Source organism: Silene latifolia, chromosome 11, assembly GCF_048544455.1.
Source record: "Silene latifolia isolate original U9 population chromosome 11, ASM4854445v1, whole genome shotgun sequence".
Taxonomy (NCBI): Eukaryota; Viridiplantae; Streptophyta; class Magnoliopsida; order Caryophyllales; family Caryophyllaceae; genus Silene; species Silene latifolia.
The window spans coordinates 15,544,405-15,557,299 of NC_133536.1; the positions used below are offsets into that span (position 1 = coordinate 15,544,405).

At 40.9% G+C, this 12,895-nt stretch overlaps 1 non-coding gene across 1 annotated transcript; it reads left to right on the forward strand.

Moving 5' to 3' along the window:
• Positions 1-2,911: 2,911 nt before the first annotated feature.
• Positions 2,912-3,018, forward strand: LOC141615458 (small nucleolar RNA R71). Its single transcript, XR_012529880.1, has one exon. It is a non-coding gene; the product is annotated as a small nucleolar RNA R71 (small nucleolar RNA).
• Positions 3,019-12,895: the final 9,877 nt, after the last annotated feature.

The following is a 12,895-nucleotide window of genomic DNA, read 5'->3' on the forward strand; positions in this document are numbered from 1 at the left end:
ATGAAGTGACATTTCTCCCAATTCAAGACTAGACCACTCTCTTGACATCTTTTCAAGACCTTACCCAAATTAGCTAGACATCCATCAAATGAGGTGCCTACGACCGAGAAGTCGTCCATAAACACCTCCATGATATTCTCAACATACTCGGAAAATATGGCTAGCATGCATCTTTGAAATGTAGCCGGCGCATTGCAAAGCCCAAAGGGCATGCGCCTATAAGCAAAGGTCCCGAATGGGCATGTGAATGTGGTCTTTTCTTGGTCATTAGGGTGAATCGGGATTTGGAAAAATCCCGAAAACCCGTCAAGGTAGCAAAAATGAGAATGTTGGGCAAGTCTTTCCAACATTTGGTCAAGGAAAGGGAGGGGGAAATGGTCTTTCCTAGTTGCCTTGTTGAGGCGCCTATAGTCTATACACATCCTCCACCCGGTTGTGACCCTTGTTGGAATTAGTTCATTCTTATCATTAGTGACTACCGTGACCCCGCCCTTCTTCGGCACAACATGCACCGGGCTCACCCACGCACTATCGGAGATAGGGTATATTATGCTTGCATCATAGAGCTTCAACACCTCCTTCCTAACCACTTCTTTCATAGCGGGGTTAAGGCGGCGTTGAGGCTCAATGGAAGTTGCATTCTCATCCTCCAAGTGAATGCGGTGGGTGCAAAAAGAAGGGCTAATCCCCTTGATATCATCAATTGAGTACCCAATGACATCCTTGTATTTTTTCACAACATCAAGCAATTTTTGAAGTTCGGTGTCATTGAGTGCACTATTGACAATAATAGGGTAAGTATCATTAGGGCCAAGGAAAGCATGTTTAAGAGTAGAAGGAAGAGGTTTCAACTCCACTTGAGGAGGCGTGGATCTCTCCTCTTTCTTATCATCTCTTCTCAAACTTTCAAATTCTTTTTCCGGGTCTTCTTCAATTGTTGCTTCCATAGCTAAAGCATACTCCCGGTGCTCCTTGCAATCCTTTACCTTGCCCTCAAGGAACCCTTGCAAACCCTTGTCGTCATCAAATTTCTTCATATCAACCCATTCTTCTACCACATCAATCATATAACAAGATTTTTCTTCCGAAGGCTCTTTCATAGCCTTGTTCAAGGAGAACTCAACCTTATCTTCACCCACTTGCAAAGAAAGCTTCCCATTCTTCACATCAATCATGGCACCCCCCGTAGCAAGGCAAGGGCGCCCCAATATGATGGGAATATTTGAGTCTTCGGGGATGTCCATTACATAGAAATCACATGGAAATGCAAGTTTCCCCACCTTGAGTGGGACATCCTCCACAAGACCAATAGGGTATCTTACCGACCTATCCGCAAGTTGGAGAGAAACCCTTGTTGGTGAAAGCTCATAACCCTTCAACTTCTTGAAAATTTTTAGGGGCATAAGACTAATGCTTGCCCCCAAATCACACAAAGCTCTCTCAATGTGCACGGTCCCAATCTTACAAGGTATGGAAAAACTCCCCGGGTCTTCAAGCTTTTGAGGAGCTTCATTCATGAGAATTGCACTACACTCTTTGGATAAGCTCACCGTAGTTGTCGGGCTCAAAGAGTTTTTGTTTGAGATAAGCTCCTTCAAGAACTTGCCATAGCTTGGAATCTCCTTTACGGCATCAATGAAAGGCATGGTAATGTTGATACCCTTCATCATATCCATGAACTTCCCATACTTTTGTTCAAGTTTGGCTCTTGCCAATCTTTGTGGAAAGGGAACCGGTGGTACATAAGTTCTTACCACTTGTTGTTGAGGCTCTTCAACTACCCTTGTTGGTTCATCAATCACTTTTGGAGTTTCCACAACAATTTCCACAAGCTCATCTCTTCCCTCCTTTTCTTCAATTACCTTAGGAGGTTCAACCACTATTTGAGGTTCAATGACATTGCCCGGTCTACTACTCTTCCTTTTCTTGACAAATTCCCGGTCTTCCAAATCTCTACCACTCCTCAAGTGAATAGCATTCACGATTTTCGGGTTTTCCTCGGTTTTACCCGGGAATTTACCTTGGGAGGCTTGTAGTTGGCTCATTTGGGTAGCCAATTGGGAGATTTGGTTGTCCGTCATCCGTTGAGAAGCTTGCATTTGGGTCCTAAGTTGGTTGATGGATGAGGTTGTCTCTTCTTGTTTTTGGGTGGTATGGTTGATGAATTGTGTTTGATGACTCATCATTTGTTCCATCATGAGTTCCATGTTTGACTTCGGTTGGGTGGGTTGTTGGAATGGTTGGAAATTTTGTTGGAAAGGTTGGGTGGTTGGTGGGTTAAGTGATTGAAATTGTTGTTGTCTTGGTTGGAAGGTTCTTCCTTGGAAACCCGGTGGACCTTGGTTGAACGTAGTGTTTTGTTTTTGAGTTTGGAAGTTTGGTTGTTGTGACTTTTGTTGGAAGGTTGGGTTTTGGACATTTTGAGAGCTATAAGAGAAGTTTGGGTGGTTTCTCAATCCGGGGTGATATTGGTTGTTGTTAAATGCTTGCTTGGCCGTACTAGACTCCCATATCCCGTTCACTTGCTCCATACCACTTCCATCTCCAACCACCAAGGGACACTCATTGGGTGGATGTCCTTGGTCTCCACAAAGCTCACAACTATAGACTTGGTTCCTCATAGAAGAATTGCTAGATGTCTTGTTTGAGCTCATCAAGGCAACTTGTTGCTTAAGCTCTTCTATCATCTCTTTCACTTCCACGTTGTTGGCCGATTCGACCGGTGACTTCCCCTTCCTCTTGTGCCTATCATTGTTCCAATGAAAGGTACGTGAAGCCATTTCTTCAATAAGCTCTTTCGCCGTCTTGTGGTCTATCTTATCCAAAGCTCCTTCCCCGAGCCTAATCAAGGTTCATCTTCATATCATTGTTTAACCCTTCATAGAAATTGTTGATGAGCTCATCATCTCCAATACCGTGGTGAGGACATAGCCTTTGGAGGCCCTTGTACCTCTCCCATGCTTCATAAAGGGTCTCATCTTCTTGTTGGGTGAACCCTTGGAGCTCACTCTTGATTCTTGCGGTTCGTTGGGGTGGGAAATACTTGTTGAGAAAAGCCTTAGAGACATCGTCCCAAGTCCGAAGAGAGTCGGGTTCACAACTTTTAAGCCACTCCTTGGCACTTCCCCTCAAAGAGTAAGGGAAAAGCCTAAGGCGTACGGCATCCTCCGTCACTCCATTGGCCTTGAACATGTCACAACTATCCAAGAACTCGTTTAGATGCTCGTTGGGGTTTTCGGTGGCTCCCCCTCCGAATTGATTGCCTTGGACTAGTTGTAGCAAGGTGGCTTTCACATCAAAATTGTTAGCTTGAATAGGTGGCTTCACAATACTCGGATTCACCACCTTTTTCGGAGCCAAGTTATCTCTCATAGGAACCGCGGCCATTGTTACTTCCGTTTCCGGTGTTGCAAAAGGATTTTCGAAAGTTTCAAAGACCCGTGGTTCTCCTTGAAGGTTCTCAATTACTGGATTTTCTTGAGGAATCGGTGTTTCTATAAGCCCTCTTCTACGAAGTGAATTTAGTCTCCTTGCGGTTGCTTCGATCTCGTGGTCAATCGGACGTATTGGATGACCTCTTCGAGTTCTTCTTCTCATGCAAAAAGTCCTACACACTCAAGAGAGGGATTAGTAACAAAGGACTTAGTCTAAACAAGAATGAAAACAATTAATATCTAGCCGAACTCCCCGGCAACGGCGCCAAAAACTTGATGGTATCAAGCTATACCTCGCAAGTGCACGATTCTATCGTTGTACACTATTAAGGGTCGATCCCACAAGGAGTTGAAAAGATTACTAATTGTTCTAATCCGATCGTTTAGCTAAGTCGAAAATAAGAGAGGATGGTTGTTATACTAATGCTACCTAAAATAAAGATAAATGCAAACTTAACAAAAGCAAGGAAATTAAACAAACACGAAGGGTAGATTGTAATTCAAATAATTTAAAGGCCTAAGACTCGGTTCTTCCCAAACAATTCGCAATTCCACATGGTTAAATTTCTAGGCTAATCACAAGGGTAGCTAGGTGAGGAGGTGACGGCTCTAAATCGCCTAAGACCCCCCTCTCGGGTTCGAAATAGGACACTAGCACTACCCACCAACCCCCCTCTCGGGTTCGAAGGTCGGAATCCCTAACTCAATACCCGACTACCCCAAAAACATGCATTTTCCCGAGGTAGTCCAATATTTGCTAAGGTCATTAAGCCCCATCAATTCCCGGGTCATCCCACTCCCTCTCTCGAGGGTCGATTTCAAACGCTAGTTTAGAGGTGTCCTACCCCGGTTCTCCCTTTCGGTCTCAACCGAGGTCAACAATAGGGTCAAGTCTCGGGTATCCAAATCACAACCTAACCAACTCTCGTTGGTGGTCAAGGGTCGTAAGTCGACACTACCCAAAAGTCAACCCATAAACCAAGTCAATCCTCTAAACTACCCTCACCAATTTCCCCAAATAATTAGCCTTTATGAAATTCAATTAATGAAATTACTCATGTCGGGTCAAACCGAGCCCTAGTGGAAGACTACTCACTAATCATGGTTCTAATTGCAAAATTAACAATAAAGATGGAAACTTTGGTCACAAACATGGTGAGAAAATGAAATTCACTACTAAACATGCAACAATCTAACAATGGGTGGAAGGAAAGATGATTTAATCTAATAATGAGAGGGATTTAAACCTAAAGACACAATCTTTAATCAAATCAACTCAAAGATTAAGTCTTTGAGGACAACTACCCAAGGATGAACAAAAGAAAGAGGAACAAAGGAGAGATGAACAATGATAAGAGAAGCAATGGAGAAATTAACAACAACAAACAAACAACAACAACAATTTTAACATAAACAATCAAACAAACATAAAAGATGAACAAAATGTAAACAAATGAAAATAGGGAGAGAAATAATACCAACAAAATAGTGAAAGAGGAATTTGGATAGAAATAATAAAGAAGGAAATCCTTCAATCTTCTTACAAACCCAAATTCAATCACTAATTGATTGAAGAACTTCTCTAATTAAAGAAAGATTAACAAAGTGATTAAGAAAGTTTAAAGCTTGAAAGGGTAAAATTTCTGGATCTAGGGTTGTGTGTACAAAAGGGTTTAAGAGGGGGTATATATAGGTTATACAAGGATTAGGACCGAAATTGGAAATGGGCTTTGAAACACGCGATTGCACTCCGTACGGTCGACCGACCGCCGGCCATTTGACCTGACGGTGGGAGATTCTGGAAGTTTTGAACACTTTTTGAAGTCATCAGTGTGCATGGCCGGTCGGCCGATCGGCCACGGTCCCCCGACCGGGTCAGGGCGGCTGACTTTGAAGCTTGACTTTTTGTCTTTGGAGGACTCCCAGGCCCGGCTAGCCGGTCGCCATTTGACCTACCGGGAGATTCTGTAACATTCTTCCATTTTCCATGTTTCTTCACCAATGTGTCCTCCCAGCTGGCTAGCCGGCCTGGCCACCGACCGGAACACTTCCTTCCTTGTTTCCTCCAAAAACTTGTATATAGGTGCTCCCACTGCCAGCTATGTGCCGGCCACCGGGCCGAGAGTACCTCTCTCAAAGATCAAATTCACTCATTTTCCTTGTGGATGTACTCCCAGCCAGGCTAGGCCGCCTGCCTACCTACCGAGGGTACATCTCAAAGATACTTCCCTTCTTCTTTCATGCAAGGCTTGGAAATCCCGTCTTTCTAGCTCCGTTTCGCCCGTTCCCGCCTCAATTTCTGCAAAGGGGCCAAAGTGTCATAGTAAAGGGAATCGGGACTAGAAACGAGAGTAAAGGGGGTACAAAACCGCCTTAAATGGGGTCGAATATGCATGAAAATAGAGGGAAAAAGAGTGCAAAATGGTCATATATCAATGACATGTGGGAATTTATCGTTAATTATATGTTTTAATTAACGTGAGAATAAGTTGATATCCATGTGGTAAGACGAGTTTAGACATAATACAATGACATAATTGTGTATATGAATGGCTCAGTAGCAGGTTAACCGTGTTGTGTGCAGTTGTTGTAGCGTAATATGATATGAATCTTGTCTGATGAGACGGTATGATATGTTTGAATAATAATAGTGATATAGAAGTGAGTACGATAACCAGTGACGAATTCCGAACATGGTTTGGAATCGACACGCGATATTGTTTTTGTAGGAATCTTCAATTAATTTCGTATTTCTGACCGAGTACTCAACCTTACTTGACCGAGTGCGAGTGCTTACTAGACCGAGTAGACCTCACTCGATCTAGTTAGGAAGCTATGACGTCGGGAAGTAGAAATTTTCTGCAGATACTTGACGAAATAGCACCTACTCGATCGAGTAGAGGGCACTCGATCGAGTACCCCAAGCACTCGATCGAGTAAGCTACAGTATAGTGCCTTTTACGGGTTTCTTAAAACCCTTGTTTTTCCTCATTCTTCTCATTCTTTCTTCCTTATTCGAACCCTAACCTCCTAAATCCCTCAAAAACTCTCATAATCTTGTGGTAGTGGTGATTAATTTGGGTTGTATTCTTTGTTTAATTGCGTTCCTTTACTTTCCATCTAATCAAGGTATGAATTTCTTCCCTATTTACATGTTTTTATCACTTTTAACATATTAGAATGATAGAATAGTCCGAAAATTTTGATTCATATGGACGAATAATTGCTTGTAATTGTTGTAATATGATTCACATGCTTCCCTTTCATGATTGTTGATGTTAAATGCTCCGAAAATAGATTAGAAATTGCAAAATTTGGGGACGAATTTTTCTAGGGTTTGCAAAATCAAAATTGATTTTGGTTGTTTTCTACATGTTGGATGATGAAATTGAGTACTATATGTTACATATATCATGTTAGAAGTTGGATTTTGTGATTTCCACCTTAAAACTTGCCTTAAAACTCCGTCTTAAAGTGCCCCAAATTGAAATTCGTTTGCTATATTTGAGACTTAGTGTTGGATATGAATGTATATGCAAGAGTTAAACTTTTAACATAGTAAAGGTGATGTGAATTCTTGAGGAATGTGTTAAAATCGTTACAGCTGTAGAGACCGTCTGACTAGTTTAATTGAGGAAGTTGCTCATAATGTTGAATGTTAGTGATGGCATGTATTAAGTTGCCTTTCTATGAATATACATGTATGCATCACATGTTTCCAAGTATATATGAAGTAGAATTTGAGCCATGTCATGATAATCGTAGTAGTCGGGTAAATTATGTTTATCATGTTAAATTTTTCACACTCATAGAGATCGTCTGAATATTATAAACTGAATGTTATATATCAAATTGGAAATTTGTTGGTGAAAGCGTGTATCTAGATGATTATTCAATGTTCAGTGGTATAAATTACATGCTTTAAGTGCCTATGCAAGTATGTTTAAATTGTATGCTGAAACAGATGCCGAGACTAAACATAGGGACCCGTCAGAGTAAGAGGGGGAGGGCTTCACAGCCCGAAGTTGGGGAAGGTAGTTGACACGTCTGTCGCGTACCTGTCAAAAATAACCAACTGGCTCTAACTAATATAGCTAGGGAAGTCGGGTCGAATCCACAGAGAGGTAGGAAATTGTCTGCTAAAACTAGGTTCGCCAAGGTAACCAATTTGGGGGGTTTATAAAATGTGATTTCTAAACTAAGAGAATAAGGGAAAGAGAAATAAAAGGAAGGGGTTTAACAATAAAAGAGAATAGCTAAGACAAGCGGTTCATCATAATCATCTGGTCGAATAATCTAGGTCCCAGATCAATGCAGTACGGTCTAAGGGGTAGCGAACGTCACCTTTCGGTCCTTAATTCACCCTAAAGTGTAAACAGTTTAACCTTCGCCCTCGCTGCAATACTCTATTGTTCGCTACTAGTCTCCCTCTTCCAACCTTTCGGTCCAGGTCAAGGTCCACTAAGAATAAGGGTCTAATTGCGTCGACTCAATTAGGCAATTACAATTATTTGTAGCACTTAAACAACAAAGATGGCACTGGCGTTAATCCTAGTACATCGATTACTCTCCCTTCAAATCATGGATCCCCTATAGTCTTAGCATAGGGAAATTAGCTACTCATAATCGTCGGATTAACAATTACAATAACCGAATAATTAAAACTAAGCATGATGAATAAACTATCAAAAGACTAATTGAACAATTATAAGCAAGGAGAAAAAGGATTTAAAGCAAGAATACGATAAAGAAATAAATTAAATTGATAATACCGAATCCGAGTGACAAATGTAGAGAATAGAAATCCAAAGAACAAGGATGTATAACAAATAAATGTACGTAGTGAAGAGTTAGGAGTAACGTGATGTTCTCCTCAGTCTTATACTGAAAAATTGTCTTAAACCTAATCTATGGACTGATTACAAAAGCCCATAAAATATTAGGCGGAAATAAACCAAAAGCACACGAAAACGCCTCGATCGAGGAGAAAGATCACTCGATCGAACGCCAAATCACTCGATCGAGCCAGGACAACCTCTCGATCGAGCACTGCTTGCTGATCTTCCTCGATCGACTCCTTAAACTGGTCGATCGACCAGTCTTAAGTGTATAAAGCATTCGATCGAGCAGTGAAACCACTCGATCGAGCTACATAGGCACGTCAGGACTTGAATTTCTTCCTTTACTCAGCTCATGCGTTCTCCAAGTGTAAGATTTCTAAGCTCCGGCTCCTTATTTCCCATGAATGCGTACAATTGGGACAATTAAGGCTCGATTTAGCTCCTCCTCGGTCAATTCCTGCAAATTACAATAAACGGACCAAAGTAGAATATTCGGGGGTATTTGTAGCCAGATGCTACATAAAAAGCACAGAAATGCGTGTAAAAATGAGGTGAAAACCTTATATAAAAGACACGCATCAAATCTCCCCAAACCAAACCTTTGCTTGTCCCCAAGCAAATATGAATGCAACTAAGGGTGAACAATAGAACGGGACCAACGCATCAGCTACAAATCATCCACTAGAACCAATTTAATGCAACAAATGACAAAATGGCAACTGAAAAGTGCAAACGAGTTAAATTAATGTTTCAAGCTTACTGAACCGTCGACCTTGCAAGACTCAAAGATGTCGGACTCTCACGGGTCGCTCGTCACTCAAAATCAGGCACAAGGTGAGTATATATGTGAAAGATAGAGAAGAATCAGACACTCACCTAACTCGACCTATAAGAACATGCATGCAGTTAACATGAATAAAGTCTCTACAACCGTACATATGCATTCCAACCATACTAATGACCAAGACACGTGCCGAGGACTTACATTTGGGTTAGTGAGGCAATGGGTGAGAAGGGGCTAAAATGAATTTGGATATGTGGGGTTAATAGCCAGGCTAGCAACAACGGATCCAAATATAGATTGCATCCCAACTTCGTACTCATAACAGCAAGATGAAACGGTGCAAAATTATGCACTAATCTCACAAAACACCAAAAGTCGTCAACTCCCCATAAAATATAAATAAGGCGAGGGAGTGTGAAACATTGTGCAATTCTCATTCTTTTTCATTCTTTTTTTTTTCTTTTTGAATTTTTCTGCCTCTTTTTCCGCTTTCTTTTTTTTTTCGTTTTTTTTTTCGTTACATTTTTTTTAACAATTCAACACATTTTTTTTCTTTCTTTCCCTTCAATTCTTCCACCATCTTCTGAAATCAGATGAAATAACCATATTGCAATAAAACATTCCAAGAACTACTCGTTACTAGCTCAGCTAGGGTAGGAAGTATTATAGAAAGTAGTTGATAGGACAAAAGGCAATTTGGCTATGTGAGGCTCATGGGTAGAATGAAATAAGGGGGACTGCCTCTCCTAACACGTGTCACCATCCACAGACCGAATGCATACAGGTATTAAGAAGACTAGACTCATGCTTATGCGAATTGATGTTACATGTCTTAAAGAGAGTACTACTCACATCCTAAATGAAACCGGTCATGAATGTCACCAGTTTAATAAGCTCTAACCTCAGAATGTATTGTAGCTTGCCGACTTAAAGACTCAAGTCTATTCGTTCAGATAAGAGAGAAACAAAAACTCGTAGATTATGCACATAATCATGCCAGCTAAATGTCAAGAATATGCCAGGCTCAAGTAAAGATTCAAAGTAGCGTCAATGTTCAAACGTTCCGACTCAATTTAAACATGAAAATTTTGAAAATTTTTGAATTTTATGATTTTTATATGATTTTTTTTTTGAATTAATTAAAACAACAATGCATGCGGAAATAAATAAACGTGCAAGCAAAAATGCAAGAAACATGCAGACACAGAGATGGATGCATACCTCCCCAAACCAAACCGTACAATGCCCTCATTGTACCAAAAATAGGGAAATAAATGCAAACTGAAAAGAAAAGGAAAAGTGGAGTTGGAAAACTTACAAAACGTCATATAGCGGGACCTCCCCAAACCGACCATGAACATGGGAGGTCAAAGAAAGTCAAACAGTGGCTTTGTAGACGTAAATCAGCAGCTGAAGGTCATAACCCCTCGATCGAGCACTTGGGACAGCTCGATCGAATGTTTTGCAGTATGAGTGGACGCGATCGAGTGAAAGGTCATTCGATCGAGTAGACGTGGTATGGGTTTTGGTCGATCGAGGACTGTTATCACTCGATCGAGTGGAATCTCCCTCAAAAAACGCTCGATCGAGCACACCATCTTTCGATCGAGTACTCTTACCTGCAAACACGCACTAAAAGCAAAGAAAATGCATATGGAGTTCAAAATACAGCGTACAAAGTTCAACGTAAGCCTAAGAAAATTTAAATGGTTCAACAAAGGTATAATAAAACAGTCCGGGCTGCCTCCCGGAGAGCGCTGGTTTAAGAGGTCCCGCACGACCTTTCTGGCATCAATTTACTGGCGCGTCGAGCTCGTCGAAGCGCAAGACTTCAACGCGGTTGTCCGCTTCACTCGCCTCATGGTAATGCTTCACATATTGGCCATTCATCTTGAATCTGTAACCCTCGGAGTCTTCAAGTTCCACGGATCCAAATTTGGTAACAAATTTGTCACCGTGTATGGACCGCTCCACCTGGACTTCACTTGCCGGAAATAGTCTCAACCGGCATTAAACAAAGAACACCTTCTCGCCCCACATGAAACTCCCGAGGTAAGATTCTCTTGTCATGCCATCTCTTCGTCTTTTCCTTGTAAATGCGCGAGCTGTCATAGGCATTAAGCCTAAACTCCTCTAATTCATCTAGCTGCAAAAGACGATTCTGACCACACAATTTAGGATCATAATTAAGCTCACGGATTGCCCACCATGCCTTACATTCCAGCTCAACAGGTAAGTGACACGATTTCCCATAAACTAACTGATGCGACCATAATTGGCGCATATTTAGCCCCCGAATTACCATTGTTTCCATGCTTTTTAGTGCCTATTTGGGTCATTTCTTATCTTTAGTTCTTTGTTTTGCATATTCTTTGAGGTTTTGATCCCTTGGTAGGAAAGGAGTAAGAATCTTGCATTTTCATGGCAAAACAAGGCTAAATTGATCATATTCAATGACCAAGCATCAAGGAGAGACAAGACTAGAAGGCCTTTGTACATAGCATAGTAGAAGAGCATTGTTGAGAAAAGGATCCTTGAGTCCCCAAGGAAATCCCCAAGGAATTCATGAAGAAAAGGGAAGAAAAAGAAGAAGGAAAGCTGCTGAACTACAATCCGAACGGATTGTAGAGAATCCGCCCGTCCTCGCCACCCGAGCGTCCTCACCAGAATCCGCTCGGATTCCCCATGCCCAGTCCGAGCGTCTTGTTCCTTGATCCGCTCGGATCGTCCATCCCAGATCCGGCCGTCCCGACTCCCAGCCGCACGGATCACAGCACAGCACAGTTTCGTTCTTCAAGCTACGAAATGGAGAAGCCCTTCTCTCGGATAATCCCGGAGGCTCCTTGCTCAACTTAAAAAGTGTAATTACTAGTTTAGCCCTTAGTTAACCCTAATGCATCCTCCCTAATTTTCACTATAAATACCCCATTTGTAATAATCAAACCATCAAGTTTTATTAGATTAGAAATTCCTCTTAGATTAGATTAGGAGTAGATTAGAATAGATTAATCTCAATCTTTCCACACAAATTACACATTAATCTCTCCTTAATTATTGTTCAAGTTTATTATTCAAGTTTATTATTGGGTAATTGAAGATTATTGGGTTATTATTGGGAGATTGACAACCTTCCATCAATCATCAATTTCTTCTATTATTCTTTGCATCTTTATTATTGGAATCTCCATAGGTATAATTCTCTTAATCCTTGTTTTAATTATTGTTAATCTTTCTTACTTGTTCATCATGTTTGGCTTTGTTAGTATGATTGACAACCTTATTAACATGTTAAACTTGATCATTAGTGAGTAGTTACTTAGCTAGGATTAATGGGTAATTAGGGGAAACCAACATGGGGAATGATTCATGCTTAAATTAATATGCTTTCATGGTTTATTTGCTTGCTTGTTTTGATCTCAACTCATGCACATGTTATGTTTGATGAAATGCTAAGCCTATGAATCCTTGCATTTACTACCATCTCTTATCTTTTCAATGAGACTTGTAAGACATAAGCCAACTCGAGTCTCATTAGACCATGCATGTTGTTGAGTAGGGAAGACTAAGTCGACTTGTAGGTGTTGTACAATCTAATCGATTCGGCTCCGGGACCCAAACTTTCCTAGGATTGTAAGATATAACCCAACTCAATCCATCACAACAATAATTGCTTGCTTATAATTTGAGAACATGTTTGTATGATCAATTCCCATGATTCCCCTATGACCCCATGATATCCTAGCATTTTTAATCAATTGTTTACATCTTTCCTTTTGTTGCTTGTTTATTGCTTTTATTAAATTAGAATCATCAACCCATTATAATTGTGACAACCC